The following is a 16,190-nucleotide window of genomic DNA, read 5'->3' as shown; positions in this document are numbered from 1 at the left end:
ACATCTTGGGCTGTGAACATCCTGCACGACCATATAGGGCAGCCTGCAAACGGACAAGATTCATGGAAGATAAGTCAATTGTGTAAACCCTTTAAGTCAGAGCTGGTGCTAGCAAGGCTGAGGGCGAAAGACTGCCCTCTAGAGGCCTTGAGCACACAAGGAAGGAGGGCAGTGAATGATGTCTCTGGGGAAGGGATCCCGGAGGAGCTAGGGACAAGTGGGCTTCTCCTCAAAATTTTCAGATTCCATGTTTAAGAGTTTGGGTTGACTCTAGAATACTACGGGAGCCACAGAGGGGTTTCTAGGAAGGGAGCACAGGTACCCCAACCGCTTCACGGGTGACAAGATGGGGGAAGAAGCTGCTGAAGGAGGAGAGTTGGGGAAATGGCCCCACTGTACCACTGAGGTAGAAGCTCAGCATGCTTATTCAGTATCTGCTGTCTGGTAGGCACTTGGCAAACATTTCCTGAGTTGTCAGCTCAGGGAAGAGGGCTAGAGTCTTGGCTCCCTTCTCCTCATTTGAGACCAGAGATTCTCACCTTCCTGGCAGTGTGACCAGGGCAGAACATTGGGCTAAACTCTGTTCCTCTGAAAAAACCTCAATTTGCTCCACTGTGGTATGAAGTGACACACCAGAGTAGCATATAGATGACAAGAGGGAGGTCTGAGTGCCTAGAAAAGCAGGAAGGTGTCCTGACCACCAGTCTTCAATCACCTGTCTACTCACCAATCCCTCCATTCACCAGTCCATCCACCCACCTGCTTATCCATCCACCCACCCATCCATCTACCTACCTATCCATCCATGTGTACATTCACCAGTCCCTCCATCCACGGACCTGCCTATCCATTCTCTCACCTGTCTATTCATCCATCCACCTATTCATCCATCCACTTATTCATTCATCCCCTCATCAATCCATTTATCTACCCACTTATATCTACTGCTCATTCATCCACCTGTATCCACCCACCCAACCACCCACCTGCCTATGCCTTTATCTACCTATCTTCCCACTCATCCACTTACCTATCCATCTATCTACCCACTATTCACTTACCTGCTTATTCATCCATCCACCTATCCATCCATTCACCTATTCATCTGCCTATCCACCCACTCACTCATCTGTCTACTCACCCATCTACTCACCTGTCCATCATCCTCCCACCTATCCATCTATATCTACCTGTCCATCCATCCACTCACCAATCTATCCATTCACCCACCTACTTACATATCCATCCACCCACCTATTCATCTCCCCACCTATCCATCCACCCACCCCGATCCATTCATCCATCCACCTAGCCATCAACCCATGTCTCCCTCCATTTATTTGCTATTCATCCATCCATTCATTCACCCACCTGTCTACCCACCCATCCACCCACCTGTCTCTCCATCCATCCATCCACTTATTCATTCATCCACCGATCCATCCATTTACCTATTCATCTACCTATTTGTCTATTATCCACATATCCATCACCCACTTATCCTTCTACCCACCTGTCCATTCATCTACCTATTTATTCGTCGATTCACCCACCTATCTGCCACCATCCACCTATCCATCCACCTACCTATTTATCCATCCACCCACCCACCTATCTACCCACCCATCTACCCATCTGTCTATCAAGCTGCCTATTCATCCACCCATCTACCCATCTACCCACCTCTCCCCACTTATCCATCTACCTATCCACCTATCTACTTATCTACTCGTCTATCCAGTAGTTCATCCATCTGTTCATCTATCCATCCATTAATCTACCCATTCATCCTTGCACCCATGTGATATTCACTAGGGATCCACTTCATACAGACCCCATGCTAGGTAAATAAGACACAACAGTGAAACCTACAGGAATAGTCTGCCCTCATAAGCTCACAGCCCAGTGGAGAGATAAACTAGTTGGGTGGCTTGGTGTAGTATGTTACTTTCCTGTGGGGCCACGGCCAAGTTGCACATCTGTAAGAAGAGCCCATTAGGCCCTCGGTTCCATTTCTGGTGGATGAACAGAGTCTGACTCCTGGAGACCATGTTCCCAGAACAAAACTCTTGGTCCAGTCAGCAAATCTTTGTTGAGCTCCTCCCCAATAGTCCCTACCCACGCCCACACACACGTTGTGCTGGCTCTGGAGTTGCTAAGGTAGATTGAGCTTTGTCTAATAGGGGGATATAGACAGTATAATACATGCTCTACTGGCTTCAGTATCAAGGTTCAGGGGGTCCCTAAAAGGAAAGACTAACACATTTTGCTTTGGTGGGGTCAGGGAAAATCTTATGAAAGAGGAAACAAATGAGCTCAATCTTTTGAACAAATATCTTTTAAAAATTTGTTACAAAAGCAGTACAGCATGTTTCTGTAATCCCAGTTATTCAGAAGGCTGAAGTGGGAGGATTGCTTGAGCCCAGGAGTTTGAGCTGCAGTGAGCTATGATCGCACAACTGCACCCAAGCCTGAGTTGACCCCATCTCAAAAAAATGAAACAAAACAAAAAGCAATACATGCCAGGAAAAAAATAAAATAATACAGACTATATTATAGACTATAATAAAAGCAAAGAAGTAAAAGATCCCTCCCCATGCCCACCAACCAAGTCCAGCCCCTGAAGATAAACTTTCTTAGAAAGTGGAATAAATTTCTCTGGACATTGTTTTACATATTTATATTCAGTTCACGCATAACTTTTGGACAAAATGGGATCATGCTGCACATACTATTTGGTAACTTGCACTTTTCACTTACTGGGCAGTTCCTTTCACTTATGAGGGGGGAACCCAAAAAACCTGGAATTATTTTTTGGAGGGCAGGCCCTTTGTAGTACAGGCTTCCCTGCATTCTGCTTTGGTGAATTTTTCTTTGGAGACTCTTTCAACGTGTTTGTCCATTTCATGATGGGTGATTTATGAGCGCACCTGTCCACACCGCTGAGTGTTCAGCAGTTTTTGACCAAAAACAGCCTGACCCCCATGCCCTACCCTCCCTATTCACCCGATCTTGCCCTGAGTAACTTTTGTTTCCCCAGATGAAACATTTTGCCGATGTAGAAGTGGTGAAACAAAAAACAGCAGAAGCACTAAAAGGCATCAACGTTGATGAATTCAAAAACTCTTTTGAGCAGTGGAAAAAGCATCTTGATAGGTGTATTGCATCATATGGAGGGTACTTTGAAGGTGACTGAAATTTAAACGTGTAAGAATAAATATACAATTTTTGATAAGTTCTGGGTTTTATTTTGTCCCCCTCTTAGGTGCATTCAGCTCTGCCTCACTGTGTGCTGGCCCAGCATTCATTTCACTAGTCCCCTGATGATGAACAAGGGTTTGTATCCTGGCCATTAGACCCCTTGACCATCACTCAGATCTGCTCAGTGTGAGGAATGGTCAGTCACTCTGGGTGGCTGCAGTGTTGTGTGCCTACAAAGGGAAATCCATGACCTAGCAGTTCCCTCTAGGAAACCACATTGGGAGGACATCTGGAACTTGTGGCTCCTGCACAGGGCTGTATGGAACCCTGGCCCATGCATTAGGTGGGTGACCTCTTGGGGAAGCCCATGGGCTTTAGCTCAACTTCTGACCCAGCTCCATAAGCCCACTCCATGTCCTTTGAGAAATCCACAGCCATAAGAGCAGGCAGGGGTCAGTCTAGGCATGGATTGGGTTAATGGGGACACAAACCTCTCTCCCCAGAGAGCTGACATCTTTCCCCAACCCTCTATGTTGCTGTCCCCTGGGAGCTGCTATCTCTGCCCTCCCCCTCTGCTTTCCTGACCCTGGTAGCTCCCTGGGTGATGGGAAATGCAACTTTCTAGCATGTGGCCCTGACTCCATGTGGTATGCACTTTTACTTTTTTCAGCACATTGCAAAATTCATAACACCCAGTAATGAGTTCCTCACTGTACTGGGTAAAGAGGAGTTGGGGGGAAAAAGGACCTTGAAGAAAAATGAACCGTGGTAGGCGTGGACTCCATTTGTAACAATATGGAAATTGATTGTTGAGTTGGAGGAATATTTTGTAGTTTGCTTAGCTGTGCTTGGCACTAATAGCCAGGAACATTAGTGAACCCAGGGAATGAGTTATGGGCGCATTAAGGAGGCTGTGGGGCTCCCCAGCCTCCCTCGAAAGCAGGTCCCAGCCCCACAGGCCTGTCCACCCTGGGCACAGGCTCCTTCCTGCCCTGGGAGAACCAGGCCAGGCTCTACAGATAGAGAAAAATGGAAGCTCCATCTTGATGCAGTTCTGGAGGCAAGACTCAGCTTCAAATCTCAACTCCTCCCACCTGTGTGCTGTGTTACCTGGGGCAGATGACGTGACTTCTTTCAGTCTATGTTTTCTCTTCTGGTACTATTAGGGGGCATGAGAGGACTGGGAATGATCATTAAAGCAAGGGCACAGGGATTGAACACACTGGGGCTCAGCAAGCTGGATGGGTGGATGGATGCATGCGTGGGTGGGTGACTTTGCAGCTGAAGATGATAACTGGAATCAGAGAGAGGCTGGGCTGCCAGTTGGAGGCACCAGGGGCACAAGGCTGCCCAGGGCGATGAGATCACCAGGACTAAGGAGGCTGTTACTGTAGGGACTGCAAGTTGGGACCAGGTGACTGAGTGGAGGAGGGCAATAGCTTCTAGCCTCCTCTGCATACAGGTAACTCCAGACACAGAGCTCCACTTAAATTGGGCCGTGTCACTATTTCTCAGACCTCCACATGGGAGGCTCTCTTGGTCCCTTAGATTCAGCGTGTTGTGAAGTCGGGGTCCCCACACCCACCTATCCAGAACCTGGCCTGCTTCCCTGCTGTATGTCTCGGTGAGAGGCACCTGCCATCCTTCCAAGTTCTTAGGTCAAAGCCACCTGCATCTTCCTTAGTGCATCCCTCTCCCTCATCTCCTACATCCTGGCCATATGACCCCTTGGTCATCCAGCACATCCGTCCCCATCTTTCTATCTCCTTGGCCTCCTCCAATCCAGGCCTCCCCATCCCCCCCTTAACAACCACATTGTCTTCTTCCTGGCCTCCATGCCTGTCATCTGCCTCCCTCCACTCTGAAGTCTGAGTGAACTTTTTAGGGTCTGACCTTATCACTCTTGCTTAAAAGCTTCCCATGCTCTCTAGCACCCTTTCAGGTACTCAAGACCTCGATGAACTTTCCAGAGCACTTTTCCTGCTTTTTCTCCCTGCCTCCTCCCAACCCCTCCCATGTGTGCTCTAGGACCAGGGTTCTCAAATTGAGCAGGCATCTGAACCCCTTAGCAAGCTTGCTGAATGACAGATTGCCACTTCTACTACCCCCAGAGTCTCTGATTCAGTAAGTCTGGACTGGGTCCTGAGGATTTGCATTTCTAACAAAATCCTCGGTGATGCTGAAGCCACTGATCTAGGGAACCTCATCTCAAAAACCACTGTTATTAACACCAAAATTTTGTACCATTCACAAACATCAGTTCCGTTCCTGCCTCCAAACTTTTGCACTTGCTGGACCTACTGTTGAGAATGTTCCTTTTCCCCCTTCTCAGCCTGATAAGCTTCTGTTCATCCTCTCCCATGTCCCCAAGCAGAGACAGAGCCCCTCTTTTACAGCCTCCTTTTGTCCCTGTCGGTCCCACTAAGGAGGGCTGGGTTTGGAAGCTTCAGATAAAGGGCAGCTTCTCCTGGCACATCAAGCACGGCATCTCACTGCCAGGGGCATGGGCCATTTAGAGGGATGCAGGCTCAGGTCAAAGGCCAAGAGGGAGCAGAAACCTCTGAGAAGCCAACGCCACAGCTCTGACTGGTCAGCTGAAAGGCAGGTGGGGCCCTGAGGGGGCAGCGGTGTTTTGTTTTAATCATGAGTGAGATGCTGATGTGGGCATCCCTGGGGAGGGCATGGGGGAGACCAGCCCTACGGGCAGTGGAGACACTTCTACAAACAGTGAGGGAAACCAAAGTCAGCAGTGGGGAGGGAGGGCAGCAGTCCTGGAACGAGGACATTCGTTCTGCCAGGAGGGCATTGGGAAAGCCTCATCAAAGGCTAGGCAGCCTCTTTGCTCGCTGGCTTCTCCATGCTTGGGCCAGCCCCTCACCCTTCCTGAGGACAGGATGGCAGAGCCTCGCAGGAGCTGGCTAGCAGCCACCGAGCAGCTGGAAGTTGTTGTCCGCAGCAAAACTCACAGTGCATCCTTCCGTGGGTGCCCTGGGTGGCCCTTGGCGGGCAGGGAAACTGCTCGCCATACCTATTTTAAACACCAGTGTAATGGTTTATGGCCCATAGAGGGATAATTACGGAGTGCAGAACCCGGCTTTTATGGCCCCTCCTCCCCGGGGCGCACTTAGAGAACAGTATGTGTCATGTAGCCAATTTAGATAATGATTCTGATAAAGATAAACGGAATTGTTTATTATAAGTAATTGGGTCTGCTAAGGCCCAGATGAGGTGGTGATAGGGAAGGACTCCTAGGATGTGAGGACATGGGGATGGGCCTAGGTGGGGCTCCAAGGTGGAAGAGACAGACCTGCCCCCTCCCTTCTCTCTCTCTCTCATCTCTCTCCTTCTTTCTCTCCCTCTTTCTCCCCCCATATCTATCTCCTCCCCCTTTCCCTCCTTCTTCCTCTCCCCCCTCCCTCTCTTTCCCTCCCTCCCTCCCTCTCTTCTTCTCCTTCTCTCTTTTTCTCTCTCTCCCCCCTCCTTTCAGGGACTGAATGATCCTCCTCCATCCTGCATCCTGGGCAGAGGCTGCTCCCGGGCATAAATAAATCATGGGGTTTTCTGTTGAGTCAGCTGAGTGGGGGAGGCACCTGGAAGGAGGGACTAGGGGGGGCACTGACCCACCCTGGGCTCCAGAGCAGCCTGGCCTTTCTGTCCCCATGCAGTCCCCAGACCCCGGAGGGCTGCTGTCCCCCTCAGCAGGCAGCTGGCAGGTGCAAAGGGGGGCTGGGGTGCAGAGGACTGTCTCAAGGGGACAGTGGCCTCCTGTCGGGGGTCTTTGTGAAGGGTAAACAAAATAAAGGCCTTTCAAGCTGGCCCCTCCTACAACACACACACCTGAGACCTCTAATTACTCCTCAGCCCCAGGCAGGGCCGTGGGAATGCTGCCCCTTTAACCCAGCCGCCTGACCCCTCTTCCCCAGGTTCCCTTCCTCTCCTGAGGCTTCCTGGTTCTCAGTGCCCAGCTCAAAGGGAAGAGAGGGTTCCTGAAGATCCAGATTCAGGAGTATGGAGTGCTCAGAAATTAGAGCCTCTGAGAACAGGATCCAAGTCCCCCGATATCTGAGATGAGGGACCTACAAACCAGCATCTGAACTGGGGATTCCACAAGCCAGGGTCTACACTGAGAAATCCTACAAATTGGCGCCCTTAAAGAGGGGCACCTACAAACCAGGGTCTTAGGTGGAGGATCCCACAATCTAGTTTGAATGAAGGACCCTACAAGTCAGGGACATCAAGACAAAAAAGCCAGGGATATTGAGACAAAAAAAAAAAAAATACAACCCAAACAAAACCACAGGCCACAATAGGTACCTGAATTGTAGGGGGGGGGGCGCTGAGGTGGGATACCCCATGAGGCTTGGCAGTCCCTAAAACCAGCACCCTGGGGCAGGGTCCCCACAACAGAGGGCCAGTGGCCCATCAGAACCAGGTGTAGGGTCCCCAGCTTGGCTGCCCCAGGCTGCAGCTCCCCCGGATTGAAACCCAAACCGGAGGAGCGGCCTGTCATGGTGCCTGTGATCCTGGCATGATTGAGAGGGGACTGGAGGGGGGCTGCAGGCCCCCCCAGGCAGCGCCTCAGTGCAGCAGGAGTCTGAGGAAGGGGGGGAGATTTTCTCTTTCTTCCCAGCCTGCTTATCTGATCACAGAGGAGGGAAGGGCTCCCGTTCAAAGGCAGTCATCTTATCAGCTGAGGATTTGTTTGGAGCGTGATAACTGCACCTGGCAGGGAAGCCTTCCTGCAGGTGGGGGGTGGGTCTGGGCTTCAGGGTGTGTGTGTCCGCACCAGGCAGGCAAATGCAAAAGTGGCTGATGCTAGCTCAATGTGAGTGTGCTTGCCCATGGTCTTCGCGTGTGCAGGTCTGTTGGAGTGTGCATGTCTCCCGGCCAGTGTGTGGCTTTGTGCACGTGGAGAGCACAGAGTACAGCTGCCCTCCCCCAGGGAAAAGGAAGGGCTCAGATCTGAGACTGAACTGGGCACTGCTTGGCTTTCATCACGATAGGGCTCCCCAGCGGCTCCACCTGGGTTCTCACTCTGGGCGGAGACCCCTGAAACTTGTGGGAACAAGGGAACAGGTCAGTAAGTGGTGTCACAGTTCACTCATGGGCACAACAGTGAGGGCTGGAAAGGGCTATGATGCTGAGATATGGCCCCAGGGGATGATGAAGGGGAAGGAGGAGCCTATGGGAGAGGCCAAGGCACAGGCCAGATCAGGTGAGCAGGACAGGGCTAGCTAGTCCTGCAAGACTGAAAACAGAAACCCAGCCAAAGGGTCTGGGGTTCCCCAAAGACAGGAACAGAGTATGGGCCTGAGAGTTGCCGCAGGGCCTGAGTCTTTTTGTACTGGAGTTGATTGAGCTTGATATGCCTTTCTGGGTGAGTGTTTCTTCAAGTAGATGTTTCTTTATTCAGCTTTTTATTTTGAGATAATAGTAGATTCATGTGCAGTTGCAAGAAATAATACAGAGAGATCCCTTGACCCATCACCCAGCTTCTCCCAGTGTAACGTCTTGCACAACTACAGTACGACATCACAGCTAGGACGTCGATATCGATGCTGTGCAGCAATTGATCACACAGATTTCTCCAGTGTTATATGCATTTGTGTGTGTCTCACATGTATAGGTTCCTGTCCCTACTACTACAGACTAGACACAGAACAGTCATCCCCTGCTGCCTTTTATAACCACACCTCCCTCCTCCTCATTCCTAACCCACTGGGTAGTTTTGTTTTGTTATCTAATTAAATGGCACCCCCTAAGCTGAAAATGAAGACATTGTCTTGATCCTTCTCAGCTCCGCTACCTTCCCCATGTCCTTACATCCAAACAGCTGTCATGGTCTGGACACCTACCTTTCTCATCACTTCTGGAACTCTCCTCTTCTCTCCATCCTGGACTACCTGCGCCCAGGTTTTGTTCCCCAACCCACCTGCTATGCCGTAACCTAGCACTCACTGCCATACCCCTGACTTCCCACAGCTCCAGTGTTCTCAGGATAAGAATGTGCAACATGCCACCAGTTCAGTCGTACCCATCCTGCCAGCCTCCACTCTCATTCACGCTGCATCTATTCCAGCCATTCAGAGCTCCTTGCAAGGCTCCTGGGCTGCTATGCTATGATGTGTCCCCCTGCAGGACACAGTGCCTAGCCCTACTTCCTCCTCTTGGGTAACTTCTCCCTCCTGCGGGTTTCAGCTATAGTGTCCTATCCAGGGAGCCTTCCCTGACACTCTGCTTGGGGTCAGTGCCCCTTGGCTGGGCTCCCACTACTGCCTGTGCCTCCCCTACCCCAGCACAGTCCCACATATTGTCATGGTCTGTTTACCCACCAGACTTCCCCAGAGACGGCAAATAACTTGAAGGCAGAGACTGTGCCTGGTTCAACATTGTGAGCCTGTGTCTATGTGGTGAATCTAGGTTATGTGAATGAGGAACAAATGGGTGGGTTGATGGTCGTACCAGGTCAGCCTGGCGTGCCCACTGGGGCAGGGACAGGCACCTAGAGGCAAGTAAAGGGAGGGACTGCTTGCTTCTTTCTTGCCCAGATTGTCGCCACACATCCCAGAATGGGGCCTTTCCTGGGTGGCCTCTGTCTTCTCTTGGTGATCTCACAGTCAAGGCCTGAGCACCTGGCTGGAGAGAAGGAAATGAAGGGGCAACTACTGAGTACCTTCTGGATGCACGCCCTGAGCATGCCTCAGGGAACAAGGTGGGCCAGTGGGAAGAGTAGAGACTAGGAACAGTTGTGATACCCAATCCTGGGTCTGTTGCTTCCCTGCCATGTGATCTGGGGCACGTCCTTTTACCTCGCGAAATGTGGGTTGATGCTAAAATCCTCATGCAGCTCCTGAGAGGAGCCAAGGAAGTGGTGTGGGAGTGAACATGATGACCTGTGCTCATGTCATAGGATCATCAAGTTTTGGCCTAGGGCAGGAGGGTGTCCCCAGTTCAGCCCTGGGGGCCCTACTAGCCCTGGCCCCCCAGCCCTGATGTCAGGTAGCCCCTTTTGATGGAAGGATCTTAGCATCCTCACTGCCCCAGACCACCACTTGGCTGGTTCTCCTGGAGAAGGCAAGCAAGAAGGCAGTGGTGGGTGGTAGAGGAGGATGCTGGTGGGGCTGAGGGAGGCTGGCCAGGGATACCTGCCCAGCACAAAGGCTTCCGTCCCAAGAGGAAGGATAGACAGGCAAGGGAGTATCAAGATGACCAGCATCAAAGATTGGAATTCTGTACTTTGGGAGACCAAGGTGGAAGGATTGTCTGAGCCCAGGAGCTTGAGACCAGCCTAGGCAACATAGCCATACCCAAAAAAAATAGGCTTGGTGGCATGCTCCTGTAGTCCCATCTACTGGGGAGGCCGAGGTGAAAGATCATCTGAGCCCAGGAGTTCAAGCCTGCAGTAAACCCTGATCATGCCACTGCACTCTAGCCTGGGTGACAGAGTGAGAGACCCTGACTCAAAAAAAAAAAAAAAAAAAGAACTGAAAGGTTTGCACCTTGCTGGCTGAGAAGTCTCCAGACCTAAAGCAGCAAGTAGAGAGAGTTTTTTTTGCTGCTTTGTTCACACTGTATTCTTAGCACCCAGAACAGTGCCTGGCACATAATAGATGCTCAAAAAAAATTTGTTGAATAAATGAATCAACCTTGAGTGAATCACTTCACTTCTCTAAACCTCTGTTGGAAATGGGGATGTGATAGTGCTGTTCTGTTTCAGGTATAATTTACATAACACAATTTCATGTAACATAAAAGTCACCATTTTAAAGTATACATTCAGCGGTTTTTAGTATGTTCACAAAATTCCATGCTGCTGTTTTGATCATTGCAAGTAATACCGTGGGTGAGTGTTCCACAAGTGCTTGGCTCACATCTGCTCTGTGGATGTTGGTTTGTGTCTTCGTTTATGATGCACACCTGCTACTTCCTAGAAGGGTATGAGGCAGCTTCCAAGAGGAGGCAAAGAGGCCATCAGATTCTTAGAGATGAAAGCAGATGACCTGATCCCTAGAGAATGCTGGGGGAGTAAGGTAAATGCCGGGGCTAGCATCTCACTAAAGTGGAGGATTAAGTTGAGCTCTGAGCATCCTGGCAGCCAAGACCAGAGGGAAAATAGGATGAGGTAGAGAATCCACATTGTCTGACCACAGGAAGCTGATGAGTTCATTGAAAGAACTGGGTTGTGCCCCCCCCACCACCACCACCACCCCGGTTACCAAATTTATTTTTTTGCAGGTGCCTTACATGAGGAATGGAAAACAAGCAGGTGTCAAATCCCCAATCTTTGCCTGGTGCCTGCCCATTAGGGGCTCTCATTAAACCTTTGATAAAGTGAAATATTAAACAAGATCTTCGGAGGTCTTCTCCCGGGCTCATGGTTGCAAACAGACAAGGAGGAAGATCTCAGAAGCCCCTTGGAGAAGGCATTTCCAAAGGTCACAGTGCTGAGGAGGGAAGGGTTGTGGGACTCCACAGAATTCTCTGGACACAGGGAGAGGTAGCGCTTAGGAGCCTGACTGGAAGGCAGTGCCATGCTTCTCCTGCCCGTCCCTCAGGTCTCTGTGCTCTCAACAGGCTAGAGCTGAGTTCTGACACAAGTCTCAAACAGTTCAACACAGAGCTTCTTGGCCTCAGCACGCTGAGCAGTGTTTGTTATGGAAGGCTGCCCTGTGCACTGTAGGATGTTCAGCAGCATCCAGCCTCTTCCCACAAGATGCCACTGCCACCATATCCCCCAGTCATGACCATCAAAAATGCCTCCAGACATTATGGAATGTCCCTGAGGGCCAAATTGCCTCCAGTTGAGAACCACTGAGTTGGAGAAACACCAGGGCCTCTGACCTTACACTTTGGTATGACCACATTTAGGGATGTTGCGTGCCATACTCCCACACCGCCCGCTAGCCCAGATCTAGCTTTTGCCTATCATCTGGTGAAAGAAGGAGTCACACTCTGGGGTGGCACTGGCTACCTCCTGTCCACTAGCCTGGCTCCACTGCCACGTTTAAAGCATGGGCAAAATTTTTTGAATATTTTATTACATTTTGTTCTGAGATTTTTAAAAAGTAAAACAAATGGGAAATGGACAAAATAAAAGCACATTGCCAATAGGAATAAACCATTTTTCTCACAAAGGCGGGCATCACCAATTTGACAAAGTAGACATAAGACGTCTGACTGTGAAGGAAAATAACAAAATTTTAAAAACATGAATATGGTAGTGCATAAAGTGCTGGAGAATATCTTTAAAGACTGGGCAGGTGTCTGATATGACACACAAAATGCACAAAACAGGCAAAAGTGTACTTGGAAATAAGATCAGACTTTCAGTTTTTTGCAAACAGAGCTCTGCTTATAACACGCAAGTCTGTGCCCCAATGGTCATTTGTTTCCAGGATCACCTGGTCCCAAGGAGCAAGGGGCTGCCCACCTGTTCTTGGGGCCAGAGAAGGAGGTCCATGGGCTTTGGATCCCAGAAGCCTCCAGAGAGGGAAACTGAGTATCCTCACTGCGGATCCCTTGCCGCTTCCACAGGGATAGGATGCCCTGGTCCTGCAGCTCATGGGCCAGGGTTTGGAATGTGGGAGAGTCTTGATACATTCATCCATTCATTCAGGCAGGCATTGGGCAAATCACTAGCGAGAACACAGTCTGTGCTGGCCAGCACACAAGGCATGGGACACACAAAGATAAGGAGCTCAGGGAGCGGTCAGTTCTGTGAGATCACCTACGGCTGTCCATGTCCCGTGAGGTAGGTTGTTCACTTGGCATCCAACCAAGGGGCTGAGTGGGGACTAGCCTCCACCTTGCACTTTGCATACCTGGTTGTGTCTGGCCAAAAGAAGGACTGCTGGCTTCACTTAGCATTAAGGTCCAGCATGGGCAAGCAGTCCAGTGATCAGAGCCTCCAGAAAAGGATGAACAAGAGGTCTTTGCTTGGGGGAGAAAGCAGTGGGATGGGAGAAATCTCAGAAGAGGAGCTGAGAGGCCTGAGAGACAGCCAAGTTGGAGTTTCCTAGGGCAGAGCAGAAATCCTCAGCAGAGTGCAGAGGTCAGGAGGCCTTAGTAAGAGGCTATGTCTGGGGAGTGTGAGGTGGGGCAGGAGGGGCTGAACCTGTAAAGGGCACCAATGCCGGGCTTGGGGCTTGGGGGAAAGGGTGTTAAGAAGGGTCAAAAGCCAGGGACGACCTTGTCCCTTCTGGATCCCTTTGGCCAGAGCGTGAGGAGGGGGCTAGAAGCAAGCCAACCTCGAATTTGGCCTGCCTGCTTCCCAGGCCGCCAGGCCCAGGACACGCCACCCACTGACCCTCTGCTCTCCCTGCCGCCTGCCAACCCCCTCCCTCTGGCCCAAATTCACACCTCCTGATTAGATTTGGGAAGGACTAATTAGATATAATTCATTATCCTCAAAAATGAGATCAGAAATCAGGAGCTCTTCTCAGAAGAAGGTAGCCTCGCCCCTCATCCATCATGCCTGTAAGTAACCAATTTAAAGTCAGGCGGACGCACGCGGCAGCATTATTACCTTGTCATAAATAGTTAGGGGAAGGCCCCCGAACGAGGCAGCTTTATAAATGGTTTTTATCACATTAGTTTGCAGTTATTTGTCATCCACTTTGCTTAAGATAAATGCTGAACAAATAATCAAATTATCGAGCCAAAACCTTGGAAAGTCATTTGCATTAATTGCAGCAGGAGAGACCAGGCGTTCAAATTCGGAAAGCCCCCTGTCCCTGCCAGGCCTGGTTTGGTAGTGAGAGAGGGAAGACATCCTGGCAGTGGCAGGAAGTCCATACTGGAGGTGAGAGGTACCCAGAGGCCCCAGGTGGGATAGGGCAGGTCAGACCCAATGCTGGGACACAGGGTGGGAGGGCCTGTTGGCACTGAGAGGTGGGCGTTCCTGGGCCTGGTGCTGCTGGGGCCACATGCAAACACACACAGACACCCTGATATAGACACACTCACGGGCCCACTTCTTACTGTCTGTTGCCGGGAGCCAGTGCCTTTTGTCTGGCCCCAGACGGGCCCTGTCACAGATCTGAATGGGCCCCCTCTCCCCATGGAACATGACAGCTTCAGGCAGCTCATGCCCCAGGCCTGTCTAGTTCTTGTCCTGACCACCAGTACTGGGCAGGTGGTGAGGAAGTTTCCAGGCCTAGGAAGAACGTGTCCAGAGGCACCCGCTGACCTGCTCCCAGCTGAGCTAGGAAGGCTCCCTCCAACAGCAACCCTTTAGCAGAGAATGGCAATTTCACACTGTCCCCAGGAGGCCCTCCTGCAACCCAGCTGGGCTAGGGCTGGGCCAGCCTGCAGCCTCCCATCCCCCTCATCCCAGCAGGGCCAGTATGGCTTATCCAGCCCCTTCCACACATAGGTCAGGACAGGGGTCTTGCCGACTCTTCTGGCTACAAACACTGGCTTAGCTTTAGAGATTGTCCTCTGTGTGGGTGTCTGCACTGGTCTTAGAGATTGTCCTTGTGAGGTTGTTTACACTGGCTTCAGAGGTTGTCTCATGGAGGGGATATCTCCACTAGCCTTAGAGGTTGTCCTGTGTGAGGGCATCTACAGTGGCCTTGAGATTGTCCCTGTACTGGTTTCAGAGGTTATCTCATGTAGGGATATCTTCACTAGCCTTAGAGGCTGTCCTGTGTAGGTGTGCCTACTGTAGCCTTAGAGATTGTCCTATATGGGGTTGTCTATACTGACTTCAGAGGTTGTCTTAAGTGCGAGTGTTTACCCTAGCCTTAGAGTTTGTCCTGGTGTGGCCAAGATGGTATAAGTTTTCTGTGGTCAGTATACACCTGCTTGGAACTGCCCAAGAAGTGATTTCTGAGGCCAATGTAAATAGTAGAGCAATTAACATAGACACCAGGGCCAGGTGGCCTGGGGTCAAGCCCCAGCTCTACCACTGTGAGACTTTGGACAGGTCGCTTAACCTCTCTGTGCCTCAGTTTTCTCATCTGTGAACTGGGGGTAGTGACAGTAGCCACCTGTGCAGGTCATTGTGAGGTTTAGCCAAGTTAACATTTGTAAAGCACTTAAATCAAAGCCGAGAACACAGTAAACACCATGGAAGAACTTGAAATATAGTGTCAAGGTGATTGCAAAGGCAGTGTAAACACTTGGGGTGATCTTCCTGTAAATGTTCTATCTGTCCCTTCCTTCATTCATTGAGTGACTAGTATTCCCTGAGCACCAAGTGTGGCCACAGCTAAAACTGAAGCCAAATCAGTGGAATTTCATGCCTGCTGTGATTCTTGGGTTGGATTGGGGACACAAATGATGAAGCAGACAGTGACAGAACATTGTGGGAGGTGCCATGATATGGGACCCACAGACAGCTGCTGGAAAGTCAGAGCTGGAGCCAGTCAGGGTACCCTACAAAGGGTGTCTCTGCAGAAGCTACGTCCAAACTAAGATCTAGGATCTGGGGTGGGTAAGAGGTTGCCAGAGAAGAATGGAAAACATCCCTGCGCAGGACAACCTTACCACAGGCAGACTCTGACAGTAGTAGAACCAGGCACACACAGGACAACCTCTGAGGCTGGTGTGGATACTCTGACACAGGGTGACCTCTGGAGCCAGTGTGGACATCTGGACACAGGATGACCCTAAGGCCAGTGTAGACACCCAGACACGGTTACCCCTGGGGCCAGCATGGACATCCTGACACAAGGTGACCTCTGAGGTCAGCGCGGGCACTCCACACAGGGTCACCTTCCAGGTCCCATCGGCTTTTCTCCAGGAGCTGCATCCATCAGGGCCAGGGTGAGCTTCTAAACAGCAGTGCAGTCTAGGCAGCTAGGATGGGGCAGCTGCTTTGGGTGTGGTGGGCTGCTGTGAGGGCCACTGAGGCTGAGCCACAGCACATGGTCGCTGTCTGTTTATTGGGCAGTGGAACAGGTTTAATGGACCAGCCCCGGAGGCTATGGAGAGGCGGCCCTCAGAGGAGCCCTAGAAGAGGGAGGGCCCTCCCTCCCACCCCAACC

The sequence above is a fragment of the Carlito syrichta genome, unplaced genomic scaffold (genome assembly GCF_000164805.1).
Source record: "Carlito syrichta isolate Samal-C Ts95f unplaced genomic scaffold, Tarsius_syrichta-2.0.1 Scaffold303365, whole genome shotgun sequence".
Lineage (NCBI taxonomy): Eukaryota > Metazoa > Chordata > Mammalia > Primates > Tarsiidae > Carlito > Carlito syrichta.
Note: the sequence above shows the minus strand (reverse complement) of the source record.